At 31.4% G+C, this 14,678-nt stretch overlaps 1 protein-coding gene across 2 annotated transcripts in view; it reads right to left on the reverse strand.

Annotated features, from left to right (window-relative positions):
• Positions 1-13,489, reverse strand: part of LOC118190496 (tubulin polymerization-promoting protein homolog) — a 111,716-nt gene extending 98,227 nt beyond the window's left edge. Inside the window, exon 1 of one of the 2 annotated variants that reach the window (XM_035361211.2) lies at positions 13,223-13,489. The gene's annotated coding sequence lies outside the window, so the exon portion shown is untranslated. The remainder of the gene's footprint in view (positions 1-13,222) is intronic. The other variant, XM_035361213.2, reaches the window with a different exon arrangement.
• Between the last annotated feature and the right edge of the window lie 1,189 nt (positions 13,490-14,678).

The raw sequence follows: 14,678 nt of genomic DNA on the forward strand, positions 1-14,678 counted from the left end.
TACTTATCCATTATACTGTCAATAAAAACAAGATTACCAACTCCAGCGGACGACATACACCCCCATACCATAACTCCTCCTCCACCATGTTTTACTGTTGGCATCAAGTTCCGTTTGCGAAATTCTTTCCTGGGTTTTCTCTACACCAAGATTCTACAGTCAGAACCAAATATATTAAATTTACTCTCACGAGCAAATATAACTTCATTCCAGTAATCAGAGTTCTTATTTATGTTGGATTTTGCGAAAGCCAGTCTTGAGTTTTCTATTCTTTTCATTTACGAAGAATTTTTTCCTGGCTGCTCTACCGTGATATCCAGCAGATCGAATTACTCTTCTAATAGTCTCAGGATTAACAATTACTCCATATAATGCTTGTAAATCAGCAGCAACTTCAGGAGCACTCATTCTTGGATTTTGTTTTAATATTTTGAACAATAATTCGCTTTATTCCATTGGATAGCTTTGATGGTCGGCCAGGTCTTCTTTTATCCTGAGTCATATGATTCTTTTCATATCGTTTAATGATACTGAAAACGTTAAATGACTCATGTTAACAGTTTCAGCAGTTTCTCTAATAGATTTTTCACGTTCAATATGCAAATTAATAACTAATTTTCGAATTTCAGGCAAAGTTTCTTTTCGTTTAGCATTTATGGCTCCACAGAGCTAAAAAACACAAAAATTCCAAAACAAACTGGAGAGAAAGACTGCAGATGATTTAATAAATTATTGCCAATTGCTTTTGAGTAAAAATAAAAACCCCCAAAAATATTTTTATTGTAGTACGTAGTAGTATCTAATGGTGTCCCATCACTTATGTGAGCCATTTTTTGCTCCATTATAAACAATTGTATTTGTATTAAATTACTATTTTAATATTTTGAGAAAATGTATGTTATGTAATAATTGTTACTAAATTTAAGTATGAAACACACCCACAAAAAATTTTTACATGTTTTTTAATTTATTTTATTACAGTTTTCTTTTGTAAAGCACAAGTGTCCCATCACCTTTGTGAGACACAGTATATACATACAGTGGCTCCCAAAACAATTCGTACACTTATGATTTTCATTGAGATAAGGCTGTATCCATTAATTAAAAGTACACTTTCTGAATGAGATTTTAATAATAAGATCTATAATGTGTTCGTAACAAAATTACATGAAATATTATTTTAAATGTAGCGAAACTTTATTTTTAAGAAATTAATAATAAAAAAATGACAAACATTTTATCTCACAAAAGTCTTCGTACACTGAAATATGTTTGGATAAAATCAAAATTAGAATTATCGTTTGCCGCTTTTTTTAATTTTTACATTGTGGTGGCATTTAAAAATCGTTTTCTTTAATTTTTTATTGTTTACTTCATAATATTCTATTTATTATTGAAAAATGGGTCGCAGTCGTAAAGAAATTACAAACAGCATTCGAAAATTGATAATCTTTCACCGTAGTAGTGGTAAATCAATTCGAAATATCGCTAAATTAGTTAATTTATTCCATTATATAGTGCAGTGTGTGACAAAATGCTTTAAAGAAGAAAATCGGATTGAAAACAAGGTAAGAAAAGGTCGACCGAGAAAGTTAACTAAACGTGATGAGAGATTTATTATCAGAAAATTTGTAAAAAACTCACGTTTGAGTGCTGTAAAAGTTGTTGCAGAATTTAATACAAAGTTTTCTGCTTCAGTTTCACCTGAAACTGTTTGACGAGAAGCTGGATTACATGGGCGTTCTGCCCGTAAAAATGTTTTTGTTAGTGAGAAAAACAGAGAGCTTAGGCTTTCATTCGCAAAATCAATGATAAATACACCCGAAACGTACTGGAATAATGTCCTATTAGCTGACGAAAGCAAATTTAACATTTTTGGTTCCGATGGTCGAATAACTGTATGGAGAAGAAAAAATGAGGAACTTCATTCTAAGAACTTAGTTGGAACAGTTAAGCATGGCGGTGGAGGTGTTCTTATGTGGGGGTGCATGGCAACATCAGGACTAGGTAATTTGGTATTTATTGATGGCATAATGAATCATTCTTTTTATTTAAATATTTTAAGAGACAATTTAAAATGATCAGCCCAAAATTTGGGTATTGGAAACAACTTTATTTATAATCATGATAACGATCCTAAGCATACGGCTCTCAACATTCGCCTGTGGTGTCTCTATAATTGTACACAAGTTTTGAAAACGCCACCTCAGCCGCCAGATTTAAACCCCAAAGAACACATTTGGAAAGACCTGGGGGGTTAGAGTATGAAAACACGACATCAAAACGAAAAGCCAACTCAAAACAGTCTTGATGGAAGAATGGATGAACATTGATACAGAAATTACAAAAAAAACTAGTAAAATCTATTCCCAGACGTTTAAAAGCTGCTGTGAATGCTAAAGGATATCCTACTAAATATTAATTTAACGAAAAATGAAAATATTTACTAATATGTCAAGATTTTTTTGAAGTGTACGAAGACTTGTGAAAATGCTTGTCATTTTTTGATTATTAATTTTTTAAAAATAAACTTTCGCTATATTTAAAAAATATTTCATGTAATTTTGTTACGAATAGATTACAGATCTTATTATTAAAATCTCATTCAGAAAGCTTACTTTTAATTAATGGATAGAGCCCGATTTGACACATTTTTTATCCAATGCATTTATGATAAATTTCTTGACAGAAATGTAAGCCGCATAAAGAAAAGAATATGCAGTAAAATATTAAAATCTCGTAAAATATATTTTGAGTTACTCAGCGTTTTCTATTTTTCATCTTTTAAAGTTCAACTAGTAGAAGCACTATAATTTACTAATATATTTCTTGATTCCTCGGACATCATTTTTTTCTAAGATGCATCCTTTAATTTCAGTACTACTAACAGGAAAAAATACCTTGATGTTAAGAAAATAAAATAAATGAAAGAAAACACTAAAATGTGTCTAACAAATATTTTTAATAATTATCTTTGTTATACACCGCGCAAAAAAAATGGGATAGTTCTATATCTCCCGTTCTACTGACCCAATTGACGAAACTGAAATTGCGTTTTTCATGTCTCGAAAGCACGACTTAGGATATATATTAGATTTATATATAGCATCATTCTAACATAAGTATTTCGACTCAAAATCGGACTTATTCCGAAATGACATATTTTTTTCATATTTAGATTCTACGACTGAAACTATGCCTAAATATTAAATTTTATCAAATTTGGTGGGAAGTTTACGGAGACATTTAAAAATTTGTCTTGTATTTTTTTCAGTTTTCGCCAAGAATAATTTACTTGGCGAACTTTTTAATTTATAGCAACCTATTTTCCTTTTCTTTTTTTCACTGTTGACGAGAGGAAAGAAAGTCATCGTTCATACTTTAAAATAATTTTAACAAAGTGCGTATTACCGTTTGGCGTTATTATCGCTCAAAAAAAAAAAAATGCCAAATTTTAAAACGCTCCAATATGTAAATTCCTATCGTCTTAGAAAATTTTGAATAAAAACTCAAATTTTTTGCAGGAGTGCCTAGAAATACATCTACTTTAAGATGATGTTAAAAATGTTTAGATGATGTTTTTTCGAAAAATTTGTCAAAAATATCTAAAAAATACCAATTTTAAAAATAAATTATAAAAAAAGTGCGAATTATATTTGGATTAAGCCTAAATTTTGAATTCTGGAAGAAGGAATCAAGTAAGTTTAATAAAAAAGAAGATATTAATAATATATATCAAATTCCAGTTAACATTGAGGAGCTAAAATTTTTAGAGCTAATTTTTTAAAAACTACTTGTGCGAGTTTTGCAAAACTTGGTAGTTTGGAATAATTTGAATCGTAGAATCGAAATATGGAAAGAAATTGGCATGTCATTTCAGAAGAAGTCCGATTTTGTATCAAAATACCTATATTAGAACAAAGCTATATATAAATCTTATACATATATTATCTTAAGTCGCGCTTTCGAGACATGAAAAAGGCAATTTGAATTTTCTCAATCAGACCAGTAGAACGTTTTTTTTCTGCAGTTTATTAACAACAATCATTTATGATTTAAATTACCGATTTGTAAAAATTAATGATTTCAAAATAATTGAAAATTTGAAAACATCTTAGATTCTAAGAATTAATACATTTTAACAGACGCACCATTTTTAACAATTTTTATTTACATACGGAAAAAAGATGCGTCTTTAAATGGAAAAATACGGTCTTTAGATTATAATAAGGATACAAAAAGTAAAATATAATCTTTCTAAAGATATCAAAACGGATATATGTCGTGATGCACATTCCGTTATCTTTTTGCTGTGCTTCCATTCATTTATTATCACTTATTTCCAAAACAGTGATTACAAATTACTTCATTATTACACTTCTTTACCTAATAAAATTTGAACTGATATAGTTAATCTACTCTATTCTATCTTTCATTATACATGCTATTACACAACGTGACTATTTGTTGTCTGTTACTACATCTTCCGCAAACAAAGGTGCGATTAGATAAGAATTCTGAAAATAATTCAACTACTTTGTAATAGCTACGAAACAAAGATCTAAAAATGGTTTAAGTAAATAAAACACGACCAACTACTTTAATTACGCTTTTCCTTCTTTATTTATTTCAGAAAATGTTCATGACGTACCTAAAATTGTAAAATATTATTTCTTTTTTTACAGAAATTCCAAAATACAAGTAATTTTTTAAGTGGAAATTTAAAATTAAAAAAATGTTAAGTTAAGATTTGAAGAGTTTTGCCAAGTAATCTAATAATTTCAGTTATAAATCGTGAATATAAGTACTGCTGAAAAAAAATTTCTGTACGTAAATTTGCTAATTGTTGTTGTCAGAGTTATGTCTATTTTTTTTTTTTTTTTTTTTTTTTTTTTTTTTTTTAAATCTCGGGCAAAAGGATAAATATTCGATCTTATGCCTAACACAAATTAACTACATACGTAAATACGTAAATTTATATAGTCAATAAATCTTAAGTTAGTTAGCTTAAATCTTAATACGATAGCTAATTAAGTAATTCGTCGTAAGAGTTTTTATTTCCAATAAAATAATAAAAATTCTGGCTTGAGTTATAAATGCAAAAAATGAAGAAGTATTTTTCTGATTTTCTTTACAAAATCTTTTTAAAAATGCACAAAAATAGTAATATAATAAATAAAAGAAATTTCATGAATTTTTACATATTCATAACGTAATTTTTCTTGCTTTTATAGAATAGTTATGTTTGGCTGATTTATTTGAGCAAGTGAAGATTCCAAATGAAAATTTATTTTTGAAGTAAAGCATTTTTGCACCAGAAAATACAGCAACCTTCAGCATTAAACCTATCCTCAGTGCAACTAAAATCGATTTAACTAAATATTATAACTTCAACTAATAACTTTATTTAATATATTAACTATTATAACTTATAAAAGTTTGTAGTAATCTGATTTAATCCTCAAAATTACTGAGTTAAAAGATTTTTAAAATTACGCGTTTTTGATGAAATTTATCCAGCATTTATAATTAAGATTTGGATATTTTAGTGATAAGATACACGATGCTCCCTTTTATCGTCTAAATTACAATGGCATTAAATTTTCTTCAGTTAAAAACTGAAAATCAGGAGGTCTCTCGTTTAACTTTTCAAACATAGACATTAGGTGTGTCATGTCAACATGTACCAACTTTTTTATTTCTGAAAATTACTCATACAGAAGAGTAATTTTCTGAAATATTAGTTATTTTAATACTTGATTCTTCATCACCTAATTTATTAGCTTTTAAAATATTAGAATTTATTAACTTTTACCTTTCTTTTCTATAAAATTCGATTCATATACCTATCTAATCTTTTGGAAAAAAAAAAGAATAATCCCAAAGTGCAAATTTCCGTACAGTTGAAGATTTGATTTCAAGCCTTTATTTATCTTTTTTTGTTTCTTGCAAGGTCTAATTTCGCAGTAACATAAAGTGTAAAAAATTTAATTGATTTGTTTCAAGATATTAGCTCCAACATATTCCTATCATTTATCATCTTATAACATACTTTTAACAGCTGACACATTTCGGTTATAAAAAAGTTTTGAACTGAATTCTTCGACTTTATTTGCGTTTGATGTCGATTCCGTATCTGTATGATTTTTTAATTTTGAAAGAGACAAAAAACACTGTCTAAAACAAAAAACACATAACATTTTTAACATTAAAAGATACGAAAATGCATCCCATCTACTTGTCAAAATGCAAAACATTTATAGATAAACTATAAAATGAAAAAATAAAAACTGAAAAAAACATCATCTGTCGAATTTCAGAAAAAATTCAGCCCACCCAATAAAGCACTTAAGTCACGTTATTCATACAGAAATATCTTTTCCGAAAATGCATAACTCTCTCCTATACCCATATACTAGTCCAGACACGTTACGAAGAGATGTGTTAGTCGTCAAAAGTGGACGAATGACAGCACCTAATTGGTGGCAATAAAACTAATCGGTGTCAGTCAAGGTTGCTTTTGATAGTTGCTAAACGGTAACCGATTCCTAAAGCCTTCCTAATGCGGGAAAATGCTCAAAAAATACCGTGGAGGAAATGATTGTTTGTCATGTGGAAAACTCGTTATGGCTGTAAAATGAACACAACTCCATGTTTTATCTTAAAGAAATCCGGGAACCACTTCTCAAATGTTAATTCCATAAGTATACAGTTCTAAGGACAAGCAAAATGTTCAAATACCTTATCTAACTCTTGAATCATACGAATTGTATTAAACATGGAGCAAGGAATGGTTATGTAGTTTAACTTTCCAATACCGCTCCAGATGGCATTTGTGCGTCTTTCCTGGTCTTTTAGCAAGCGCTAATATGCGTATTGAAAGAATTTTTGGAAACCTTGTTATTATAAAATCTTGCTCTTACAGCCGCCAGCACCATGTCAACTAGGTGAACCAATTCGCACAAACTACTTTAAAACCATTCTATTTTATCAAATTCCCACTATCACCCAAATTATTAAATTAGTACAACAAACTGAACGGTTAGAAATTAGAAAGAAATAGTAGAAATAAAAAAATATAATACATCTAATTTCTGTTAGTTTCTAATAAGTTGCATAAATCACATATGAATTCCAAGTTTCAATTAGTCATTCGTCCATAAATTAAAACTTTTATGAATTTAAAGAGCAAATATGAAACCGTCGTTCAATCAGCTTGATTGGTTCAACTTTTCAATCAAAAGTTTTACTTGATTTTTAGTATTTCTATTGCGGGAAATAGATGACACGGACTAACAACTCGCTGTACACCTTACAATCAAGGGTTTTACATTTTTCCAGATACTCTTTGTGGATAATACTCAGCAATCTCACCAGATACAAAGCATGATCTTTTCGTTAGTCAAATTGCGCTTTACGACGCTGCCGACGGACTCACGAGGCGCAAACAAACCCCTTTTCGGCCTGTGTTGTTGCAGTAAATCCATTTTTCATCACAAGTAAACGATCTGGTCCAGAATTTTGTCTTTGCTTTGATGTTCGAGTAGATTAGTGCAGGCCTGAACACGTCTGTCCTTATCTCCTTGAGTCAGTTCATGCGGCACCCAGCGTTTGAGCTTGTACGTCAAGTTCATGCGATGCATAGCGCGACTAATGAATACGGCACAAATGGCACTAACAATCTAACTCCTTAGCAAGCTCTCGAGTGGTGGCATGCTGATCTCCTTCCACAAGTTCTAGCAGGCGGGCCTCATCAACATCAGTAGGCGGCCAGAGCTCTCTGCTTCTTGAATGTCATAGTCCTTGTTTTTGAACTTTCGGTACTAAACCTTCACAAATGTCATATGATACAACATTAGTACCTAAAGCTGTATACATGGTGACATTCTGTAACTGACTTTTTTCAACAGAACTGGAAGCAAATGATGGTTTCTAATCTGCTAGCGTTATAGTTCCATTTCAGACAGCTTGTACCAACTGATAACGATATTTTTTTTACAAATTTCACAACACAATGTTCAAAAGCAAGTCTCTTTGTTTCAAATGCCGAAAATCGTTTGACAAAATATGATTAAACACGGCAACGTGAACTGTTTGAGCAAACGATATTTGAGCAACGATATAACTCGTTTGCTTTCGTTAAAATCCAATATAATGCATTTATTGGAGATTTTTTTCTCTCTCTATTTTAATTAAATTTGTAAGGAATTAAAGGTATTCTTCCTATAAATTCTGCCAACAGGATCAGCTCGAAGGACAGGTCAGGCTGAAGGGGCGGAACGTTACAATTTCATTACAGATCAGTTCCACGTTTGATAAAGTATATTCTGGAAGACAGATCCGAGAGTCTCCCGCTTTTCTCCCTACCATCAAACCTCTCGGTAGGACTTTCGGCTCGCCACTGTTTAAGTGCCTCCATGCTGCCCAGATATTATACCAGTTACAAACATCCAGGTGCTCCAGGATTCGAACTCGTGTTCAACGATATGGCAACCAGTGTCGCTAAATACTATAGCGATCAGGGCAGCACAGTCACTTTGCAAATGGAAATCCTGGAGTTTGACTGCAGTTGGGTTTTCGGAATTTCTGACATTTTTTGGGTAACGATTATGCCATATATAAAATGTAACAGAGAACAATTCTTTACTAACCTTGATTTGGGAAATTGGTTCTCGTCTCTTGTTCATTCATCCGCCCTCAAAGTGAGGGAAATATAATATGTTCATGTGATGTGTTGGTCAACATACCTATAATTAGCCCAGGTGAGGTCTCGGGTTCAATTCCATCAGATATCACGGCTAACTTTTTGTAATATTCGTGTTTCAAGTTTAAAATTATTTCAACTTCAAATAACAAGTTTTAACTGATTAACATTAGGTTTATGGGCAGTTTTGTAACTCAATAATTACTTACACCCGTCAAATTGAAGGGTATAGAAAACCACGTATTTTCTTAAAAAGGGTTAATTTAATTTAAAAACATTACAATATTAACACTGAAACTACTGCCTATTTGATAACTATATAGTTGTTTACATCGTGTAATAAAAGTTACGGTATTTTTAGTTTTAACAGATTTATCAGAGCTTGTACCAGAGCAAACTTCGCTGATACTAATTATTTTCTTTAGTAATTCAGTATGTCTTCTTAAATTACTCATTATGAATAAAGAAGGATATTTTGTCAGAATAAAGTAAAATTATTACTTTTTTCCCAAACTATAATGATATTGCTAGTACTCATAATAATTTATTACTTTCTTCTCTATCTTCTCTTCTCGCTTTAACTGAAACATTTTCTAAAACGTCTTGACACACTGACTTGGACTCAGCGATTGCAGATCGATCCTTAGCTCTGAGCCTAACCCTTTATGTTTACGCTTTAGGCACGTGCGATTAATAGATAATCGCACGCGAAATATCCCTTGCTCTGGGAAAGTGCGGTGCGTTGATACTGGGTTCGAAATTATCGAGAGATATTTCCGTTGAATTATGACTTTTATTTAGCATCTACGTTTTAACTACATTTACATTTGTCACAAGAAAAATAATTTCATAAAAAAACACCCGGTTTATTATGATTAACTACGAAACTAGTTTACCCGTTATTTTGGCGGATATCTGTTAAGATAGGTTGGTATACATAATACAGAACTCTGAAATTAAAGGCCTGAAGGGAAAATAAATTTGAGTATATATACATATATATACCTCTCATTACATCGATAATTTGTCAGCATAAATTACGAAACTATAAAAATAACGGTTTTCGTAATTTTTGCTCATGAAGTCTGAAATCCATCAAATTGATGGGTCCGTATATCTAGTGTTAAATAGTTGTTGCTTAGCACATTTACATGAAATAACACCATCGCACATGAGTGAAACATTACGAGACTGCGAGGATTGAGAAGTTACTGATATAAGATATTTTCTCCCTTCTTCAACCATACCTTCGTGGGATAACGGTAGCACACTCGGCGCGTACTCGAGAGGTCCAGGTTCGAGTCCTGGCGAGAGCATTGTTCATTTTTCACGTCTCCTCGTTCAAAAATGCCTAATGATCCTACAACTGTGTATATGTAACGTACAAATCACCCTGCCATAATTCAGTTTCTGTCTTTTCTCTTTTAAAGCTCGATTCGATTCTCATAAGCACGACGCGAAAGGAAGATACAGATGTGGAAATAGATAATATCACCTATCCAAATCTCTTTGAAAATGTATCAGGAAGTAATAACTTTTTATAGAAAAATAGGCACTTTCTGATTAATTATACATAAAAGAAAAGTCCCTACTTATTGGCTACATTGTGAATTGACAAAAAACTTTTGGTATACAGGTCACAGGTACTACCCGTTCATAAATAATAATAAAACGAAGCCTTTTATATAAAAAGTTATGAGGGGGGGAATAAAAATTTATATAATAAATATTAATATTTTTACAAATGACGGATACTGTTTAGAATCAAATCGAAAGCATTACATTACTCACAATTTCTTAGAAACTGGAGGCTGTTAGCTGGCATTGTTTTGAAATATCGTTTTTAAGAGAAGGGGGAGAAAATGAATAGAAGATGCGCAAAATACCGCCCGAGCGAAATTCTATGACTTTGATGTCTACATTTCTTCAAAGATCCAAATGTAAAAGTGTGAAAAACTAGAGAGAGGGTATCAAAAATGGACGCCTAAGAGTTGGAGTTATGAAGGATCGATTTAGATCTTTTGAAGTTTTGGACAGTTTAGGGATTATAATTTGTTAAGTTTCTAATACTTTTACAAGTTGAAATGCCTACTTTTGTTTGAAAAATTAGCAGGAACAAGTTAAAATACTGGGTCTATCAATACACCGAGTAATACACTGAGTCTATCAATAAATCTTTATGGATCTGAGCATTGCTAAAAACCACAGCCAGTTGACAATCTGACTTCGAATTTCATTTTGTAAAACTTGCAACTCTTTTTCTCCGTGAGGATGAAATTGTTCTCCAAGTAAAAATACCATACGTCAGAATTCATATGACTTTTATTTTAGTTGCTTATTATGTGCTCTGCCCTTAGGCCCTACTCGGAAAGGGAGGGATGTCTCGTGGAGGACGTTTGAAGGGAAACTGGCTCGTATCCACGTCACACATGGGGTAAACCGCGAAAACACTCATGAAGCCAGCCCGTTCGCCGGATCCCGGACCGAACTACCAGTGTTCAGCGGCTTTTACCGCTGGTGGGCCAAAATCACCTAATAACTCTCAGATATTCTTTTCAATGCAGGGCTTGGAATTTTTCTTGTGAGGTTTGAAATGCTTTGCAGCATTCTGTTTGCTTATAACTAAAGCTTGCTAGCTAATATTACGGGTACCGTTTAGCAAAAGTATAAAGCGTGTAAATTCGCGTGCACTCAAACATGTATGTGGTAGGCGCATGCGTTTATTATATATTGTCATGCGTATATTCGAAAATACGGGAAAAACAGGCAATTTTAATTTTACCGAAAGTTGAAATTGGAGGTGAGAATAATCAGAAAATACTAAAAATATATATAGTCTACGTAAATTTAGTTTCATAAATACAGTAAATGTCGGAAACTAGAAAAAATCATGCAATTGCATACAGTCTATAATGTATGCATATGGATTTATAAATTAATAAAAGGCTTTTAAATTTGTTAAACTTCAGATTTTTTCAAACTCAGAAATATCTGCACCTATTTTTTTTGTTACATATTTTATTGCGAAGGGGCATATTTATGTTATGTTATATTACTAAATCGCTGTTTAATTATTTAATCAAACGCGCTATTTTTATTTCAGATTCTGCAAGTGTTGCGATTTAAAGGGGTATAAAATTTTGAATTTGTTCCTCACACTACACTACCATACTTTCTAGCAAATTGAACACTTTAAATACAATACACGCATTTCTTAATAACATTATTAACATTTATGTTATTACTATAATAAGTAAAAGTCATTTGTAACGTCAAATATATTGTAAACCTCCGATGTAAAATTTTAAATCTTTTTGCTAACTCTCCTGAAAATTCCAAGCACACAATATATTTTGTCCCTTTCAATGATATTTTAATCGAAAAATATTAATTACAATTAAAACAAGTATGAAAGGAAGATTATGATATAAAACCGAAAATCGGGTTTATAAAGCCACATTTATCACATAACACACCCAATTTTTATTTGCAAGTAGTGTTCTTCAGTCTTCACCTGAAAAAAAAAAAAAAAAAAAAATGTAAAGAGTTCGTAGTCAGATTTTATCATAAAAGGCAGAATTCTTAGTGCCATCTGTCATTAACAAATTTTAAAGACGCGCCAGAAAACGAGTAAATCACTCTACAAACAAACCACCCACATAAATTACATAGCATACTTTATTTGTTAACTCAATTGCTACATTCAATCTTTATTTTCAGTTTGGGAAAATGCAAGTCCTATCTGTTATATTCCTCTGCTAAAGTTGTAAAGGCGTTGTTATCGATATAACAGAGCAGACATTCATTTGACCATATAAAAGATAATGGTGCTACTTTCAGTAACGGGGCACTATTTCGTCTCATCATGAATAATCGATAATAAACTCTAGGACATAAAGAAGAATTATGGTTATAACTTTGGGATAACCAAATAATTTTTACGATACTTTTCAAGAAAAAAAAAAAAAAAAAAGAATTTAGATGAAACATAGAGACCATTAAGCATCTTTTCAGAAGTTCTATAGCTAGATTTTCAACTTAGCGAGTAACATTTTAACACGCCAGTGCTGAAGAAAACTGAATCTTCTTCTAGGGTAAAAAATATAATTCTCTATAAAAATGAATTACAGTCACCTGTGATTTCTGATTCTATTTCGGAGACGGAGAAAAATGGAAAACTAACAAATAATAATTAGATATGTTCTTTAGACTGAAAATGAAATGGAGAGTAAAATAAATAAAACACTACACCTCTAAAAGAATTATTTAGAGAAATCTAAAGCAACAAAAACGGGTCCGTTTCCCGAAGAGAAAAAAAAAGAGAACACAATCATATCACTAACGCATGCGCAAGCCATAACCCGCAGCAGAGAAGCAGTTTTCCATTTTTGAATTTTAATAAACTGTTTACATTCTGAAAAATGAGGAAATACAAAAATTATTTTATTGTTATTAATACTAATTTAGGCATAATTACAATGGAATTAATATACGAAATTAAAATAACATAAATTTTACCTTTGGGGTGTATTTAATCCAACGAATTCCAACAGGATAAAATCCCAGAAGTGGATGATGAACAAATCTCAACGGCAATAAAGATCTTATTTCGAGAAATTTGGCAATAGTTGTAGAACATACATTCCGACTTCTCCAGCAAAGAAAGAATGCGAAAGAAGCGAAGAGTGAAAACTGTCAAGATGAGCGATAAATAGAGATGAACAACCACTGGATCAAAAGAGTGAACCACAAGAGCATCTAGCGACTGATTGCAAATCGCTGGGATGGGGAAGTTATGTCGAACGCTGCCGGTAGATGGCACCCGCTGAGAAGATGACGTCATCGGCCAGGAAGATATTTTGCATCAGTCCGTTTGTTGATTAAGAGCGGTGACGTAACGCACCGATGTATGGGTCAAAGAGTTCTCAAAAGATGCAAGCTAAGCAACGTGTCATTCGGGAGATTGTAAAAATAAATTTCTGGTTTAAGATTCAAACTAGCAGACATGAACAATAGTTAGAAGATATTCTCGGGAAATGCATTAGTAGAAAGAAAGGCTACATTTTTATGATGTAAATTTTAATTGTATTCTTTTATCATTTCATAGTTATTTTCATTGAATTAATTAATATTTCAGAGGGAAGGAAATTTCTTCTTAAATATTGAAATCGAGGGAGCGTATAGAAAAAAGAGGAAGTGAAATTTCCTCTCCTTATATCCGCAAGGAAAATTAAATTTCAAATCCCACAGTTTTTCTCTTTATTTCCGTTTTCAATTGAAATCGATTAGAAGCTCCAAAAATGCCTTCTAAATTTACAAATAGGTTTTTCAAATTTTAAGTTATATCTCAAATATTTTTTTAACATTAAACTTTCTATTTAGCTTACCTGGGCTACGTTTCAGAGACAGATCTTCTATGCAAATAGTCTTGATTTCACCTTAGTATAAAAAACGCGGATGTATAACAGATATTAGGTAGATCCGGGCAAATGAATGCATGGAAATTTTTGTGTTTGCATGACGTAGTCCGTCCAATATTCATAAATCCTGAAACATTGTCTTCAAGCTCTTTTTTATTTATTTATTTATTTTCAGCATCAGAGGCGCGCTATTAGTCTGAATCCTCAAACTTTTGTCAGCATAACTTTACAAATAAATGATGTTTCAGCCAAATATTATCGCCACTGATTATTTTTAAAGAAATAATAAAGCGAACATATATATTTATATATATACGGTATTACTTAACATTCTTTCAATAATTCTCTAAAAATAAGATACTCTGTTTTTAAATATTATGTAAATTTGCTGTTGAATTTATCGGAGCGCAAGCGTGAAGAAAGTTACGTTTAACACCTAAAGTTAAAAAGACAAAGTGTTAATAGTAAAAAGGACAAAAAAGTTGTATAAGTCATCCTACTAAGAAAATTTGATACTGATATGGTGAACTAAAAAGCTTGCAAACTAAACAGAA

Source organism: Stegodyphus dumicola, chromosome 4 (genome assembly GCF_044657685.1).
Source record: "Stegodyphus dumicola isolate Sdum_Otavi_A_Nest chromosome 4, ASM4465768v1".
NCBI lineage: Eukaryota > Metazoa > Arthropoda > Arachnida > Araneae > Eresidae > Stegodyphus > Stegodyphus dumicola.